We start from the raw sequence: 6,000 nt of genomic DNA on the forward strand, positions 1-6,000 counted from the left end.
GGTTATGATTGTCTGCCGGGTTATGACTTAACACCTGTCGGGTTATCATCTGACTTAACACCTGCCGGGTTATCATCTAACTTAACACCTGCCGGGTTATCATCTGACTTAACACCTGCCGGGTTATCATCTAACTTAACACCTGCAGGTTTACCAAGTCCCAGCCGGGTTATAACTCCGGCCGGGTCATACTGCGGGGTATATCCCCGACATTAGCCCCCAGTTTAATTTGGATTTATCCATGTTAAACTGATCCTGAGCATCCTTAAATCCTTGTCATTTCCTTCTAGAAAATCCGGGTCAATAGGCCAGCTTCATAATCAATTTGCTGACATTGGTTTGTCACAGAAAAATATTATGAAGAATAATTCATTTGACTCAGCTCCCAATGCTTAACAGAAAATATTGGTCCTTGAAATACTCATCTGATCTTCAGCCGGTTTAAGGATGTAGAACTTGCCGGTTTATAAATATTGATGGCACCGGGTCATAATCGTTGTTAACATTAAGCTTGAAAGTGTAACTCCTTTATGTATATCACTTGTAGCCCCCAAGTCTTAAGAAGGTAGCGTAGCAACAACTTAAGACTTGCTTCAATATAAATGTCACCACCTTGAAGAAATCCAGGGTGTTCCTCTCAGTCACTAGTCATAAACTGAATATTCCATATATGTAGCCCCCAAGTGCCGGGTTGTCATGCTTGCAGCAACCTGGGACTTGTAATTGCCTTATGCTCATAAAAACTTCAAGCAGTGTAGCCCCCAAGGGCTGGGTCATTATGCAATAATGAGCAGGGCCTTTATAGATATGATCATGTAGACTTTGAACAGCAACGTGTAGCCCCCAAGGGCCGGGTCATTAAGGTAATACTGAGCTGGGGGTTGATGTATACTTCAACGAAAATAACATCTTATAATGTAGCCTCCATCGTAGGGCTTGAACCCACGTCCACAAGGTTTAAGAGCTTTGTGCTTTATCAACTGAGCAATGAACCCTTCAATATAATGGATTTAACTTGTGTACCTTGAATTGTTGACAGGAGCAATTGGTAACCCCCAAGGGCTGGCTCATTATGATGTGATGAGTCGGGTCTTCAATAAGGCCAGTAAAAAGACTTTGCATTAGCCCCCAAGTGCCATGGTGGATGCTGGCAGTGACATGGGACTTGCATATTTGATGTAATGTCAATGTGAATAATGTAGCCCTCAAGTGCCGGGTCGTAAGCCTACAGCAACTCGGGACTATTCCTTTCATTGTAGAATAAATTATATCCATTGATAAAATAATATCCATTGCGCTAAAGCGACTTTTGAAAACCTCAATCATAATACTGGTTATTGATAACCATAAAAATCCAGCCATGTTGGCTATTAAAAATTTGAATAATATAATCCAATGATTTATAAGCGCATGATTCCAATGGCGCAATCCAAATATATACTGGCGACTTATAGTCGAAAACCAGGCCAGGTTAATAAAACACCGGATATTATCTTATCTCATACTGGATACTTATAGTCGAAAGCCAGGCCGGGTTAATAAACACGTGATAAATTATACTCATAAAGCATTATAAACCTAAAAAGGCAAGAAGGATTTAAATAGTCATAATTGTGGTATTGCACCGATCAAGATGATTTAAGCTTTGGTTCGAATACGACCAAAGCCCCCAAGTGATATCCCTGTTGGCCTTATGCCTATCAAGAGGTGTATCTATGGTTCAAATACGACCAAGCCCCCAAGTGATTTCCCTACTGATTTCCCTGGTGGCCTTATGCCTATCAAGAGGTGTAGCTATGGTTCGAATACGACCAAGCCCCCAAGTGATTTTCCTGGTGACCTTATGCCTATCAAGAGGTGTAGCTATGGTTCGAATACGACCAAGCCCCCAAGTGATTTCCCTGGTGATTTCCCTGGTGGCCTTATGCCTATCAAGAAGTGTAGCTATGGTTCGAATACGATCAAGCCCACAAGTGATTTCCCTGGTGATTTCCCTGGTGGCCTTATGCCTATCAAGAGGTGTAGCTATGGTTCGAATACGACCAAGCCCCCAAGTGATTTCCGTGGTGGCCTTATGCCTATCAAGAGGTGTAGTTATGGTTCGAATACGACCAAGCCCCCAAGTGATATTGTGAGCTGTGCTCAAGGGGCACCTATGTTTGAGTTGTGCTTTTGCAACAGACTCTCTTTGGTCCCTTTAATTTTTCCTGAGAACTCGAACTTGCGAGGGATTATTTTTTGAACCAGAAATTCTTAAACCGGATACTGAGAGCTTCAAAGCTTTGTGGGAGACAGCCTTCCCTTGAGTCGGATTTTAAACCGGAATCCTTCTTTTTAAGCCGGAAATTTTCTGACGGCCTTTAAATTTGCACCAATATGGCGGTTTAGGGTCTTGCATTAGATAACTTTGCAAGCCGGAGTAATTTCTCTTTTAAAGAAAGTAATATATAATATAAAAATATACTGGATGGATTTCACCTGATATGTTAGGTTAGAAATTATCCACCGCGGAGTTGATCATCCCCACGGTGAAGCTGAAATCAATCACGGGCGAGTCGACCGTGGGAGCAGACAGATGAGTCGACTGCGACATTATAAACCGGTGCGGACGGGCGAGTCAATCGCAGGCACAGTCCCAGCGAGTTGATGTAGATTAAGCTGCATGGGCGGCGGTTTGCGCACACTTGCTCAATGGCAAGCCGGTGCGGTTACCGATGCATGATGATGCTAACGCATACTCCATAAGCACGGCATGGCACCACCTTTATAATGAATCATTGCCTGCACAAAATATATTGCAGACCAAAGTAATCGTTCCCAAACGACTTAATATGCTGATAAAACACAGAGGAAAGATATCACAAAGGAAAGATATCACCTGATGTTTCATCGGGTAAACGCCACATTCTAATAATCATGATTTGTAGTCTTGTTTCTTTGTTTGATGCTTGGCCATCCCAACATCACCTGGTAGCCAAAAACAGACTAGCACAAACTTCTCACAGTTACTATTTTTACCTCCACAGAAATAGGCAGTAGTGTTGCTTAGCTTTTAATAATGACTGTACTGGACCCTGCGCCCTTGTGAGGTTGTCCCCTCCGTGTAGCACGCGGATATTAAAAAAAGTGCAACTTGATTTGCAGGCCTTGGTCTTTACGCCAGGGAGCAGTACTCCATCTAGCCGGATTCCTCCGGACTTACGCGTGTACACAACCACACGCAGGCGAACAAGCCGAGCAGATGATCTGTGACCCAGTGATTTGATAGATAATGTACGCCTTTATAGGGTGGCGCAACAACGGAGATTGATTGTCGGTCTCGGTGGGTTACGGCTGCAGATAAAACAATGCTTGATGTGGCAGATCGCGAGACTGCGGTGGTGATCAGACCGCAACGTTCGCCAATTCCCTTCTCTTTTTCTTCTTTGAAGTAGAGTCAGATTAGTAACGATGGTATGAATTAACAAGTCCTCCCTCCTCCACGTAGTCACTTGTCTTGTTGTGCACATAAGACTAGTCACAATGGGTAGTAACATAGAGTAGTAACATTACCCATGTTACTACTCTATGTTACTACCTCTATAGTGGGGAGTAACATGTGTGTGGTAACATGGAACACTTCATTTATTAGGCTATAGACTCATCTTGCCTTGATATGTGTGATGTTACTCATACTAGTAGTAACTAGCTATGTTACCACATGCCTCTCTTTCTTCATTTATTGCTTGCCACATCATCTATTTTATCTAGATATGTGTGATGTTACTACCTATGTTACTCCCATTGTGGGTAGTCTAAAAGGCAAATCCCTTGGGAATCCGTAATGTACCGACAAAGCTTGCTTTTGGGAACCTAAACCGGGTCTGTGCAGGTCCTTGTTGGTTGTGTTTAGTGGAGTTGATCCAGCGCGGTTTACACGCAGCGGACGCCGCTGCTGGCCCAAGTTCATCCAGTGCTCGTACTGTATGAGCGATGCCAACAGACACGACCCATCCAGGTAATGTGCTCAATCACTGACGAACCCTGCAGAGGCCTGTATTCTGATCTTTAGATGCAGTCATTGATATGCCGCGGTTCATAGCTATGGTGGCAGCTCTCAACAAAAATGGCAGAGGCGGGCTGAAACAACCGGCAGTTTACGGCGCACCCATAGCCACAGAGAAAAGGCGCGATGCGGCTTGCTCGGAACTGCAGAAACAACCGTAGAGGCCGACAGAGGCAGCAGGATCGGGTTGCAATGCGTGAGGCCGACGGAGGTCCCGGAGCGCGTCAACAGTGGTCGATCTCAGAGGAGGAGCCCAGTAGGTCCGGGGCGGTTTAGCGCGGCTCAAAGACGCATCAGCAGGGGCGCCCTGGAAAGATTTCGAGCAGCAGCGGCCGGTCATGGTGATCCGGCAGGGCGACTCACAGCAGAGGTGTCGCCAAATCGGCGGCTGGCGGCATTGCAGAGGAGGCGGTGACACGGTCGGGCCCGAGACCGCGATGGTTTGTGGCAGAGGTGAGCCAGGATGGTGCGGAAACTCGGCGGAAGTGTCTACCAAGCCGTGGTGCCGCCTTGGCCGCGTGGTCGTGCTCGTACGAGGGTGAGGGCGGTTTGACGCGCGACGACAGAGGCGACCGGACCGCGCGACGACGGTGAGTCAAGGCAGGCCCAAGGCGGCGGTTCAACCCCAAGACCAGTGACTCGGGGGCCGGTTTACCCAAAGCGGTAATGCTAGCTCCCCGATGCCGGGTCAGCTCGGAACAGCTGTAGTTGAAAAGGCATCCGGCAAGGCAAGACGGCGGCCTGACGAGGGATCCCGGCGGTGAGTCCGGGCGGCTTGAAGTCGCGGTGGGGGTCGCTTGAGGCCACATCGGCGGGCAATCTCGAGGTGATGGAGCCCGGCGGTTTAGCGCGTGACGGGCGATTCAAAGCTCCGGCGAATGTGAAAACCGGCGGGTGGCAGAGGCGAGTTGAATCCCATGGTAAGGCGGGTCACCGCATCAGCGGCGTTTTGGGCGGTTTGCATCTTGCGACAGATGGCGGGTTGGCCCGGTACATCGATGGTGGCAATTTGAGGCAGCCGGGGGTCACGGTGGCCTTCCTGCTTGGAGATGGCGACTCGGTGGCTATTAATGACGACGGGGCCGGCTCAAGAACAATGCATAACTGCTGCGGCTGTAGAAATCCCTGGCGAGGCGGAGCAATGCAGCTTGGCCGTGGCTGAGGCGGAGAACGGCGGAGGCGACTTAGAGCGTCGCGAGCGGCGACTCAGATAGAAAACAAGGCGCGATCGCGCCCGAGCGGTCCATCAGGGCCATCAAGCAGGCGGCTCAAGAGACGGGTACACAGACGCAGTAAGTCGGCGGCGGGTCGGAGTCCACGGACGAGCGTCAGAGCGGAGCAGACCCGGCGGCGGCCGGCACATACAGACCCAGCTATGGTGGCAACTGAAGCAAGCCCAAGGCAGAAGTAGACCGCAGCAGCGGGAACCACGCACGGCAAGATGGGACCGCAGCTTGACCACGGTCAAAAACCAGGCGGCGACTCGCAGATGGCCTTGGAAGTAGCCTGGCAGTGGAGAACAACTCGGATCGAGATTGGGTTGGTTGGCTCGGTTGACTCGGTTGACTCTTTCCGAGTCCTTATGATAGTCTTCTTTTCTTATTTGGTAATACAGGTAGGCTCCTGTCTCGTCGAGACTTGTAAATTTTTTGTTGCTGCGATGGTAGTCTTTTTGGCCGAAGATAATAATCCTGAGCCTGAATCGGACAACTTTATCAGCATATCTGTTCAGCCCAGGTGAACCAGCAGGCAGCTTGGCCATACGTGGGGCAAACCGGAGGAGGTCAGGACCAGCAAGGCACTCGAAGTCGCGGCGGCTCAAAGTACAGCTGACTCCAGATGGGGCCCCAAGAGCAGTCTTTTCTCCAACGAGGAGGCACACATGAGGCATCAGTTTTCTCGGACGCGTCCTTCCGTCTTGGCGACTCAAAAAATGAATGAATAAATCCAAAGAC

The sequence above is a fragment of the Triticum aestivum genome, chromosome 7D, assembly GCF_018294505.1.
Source record: "Triticum aestivum cultivar Chinese Spring chromosome 7D, IWGSC CS RefSeq v2.1, whole genome shotgun sequence".
NCBI lineage: Eukaryota > Viridiplantae > Streptophyta > Magnoliopsida > Poales > Poaceae > Triticum > Triticum aestivum.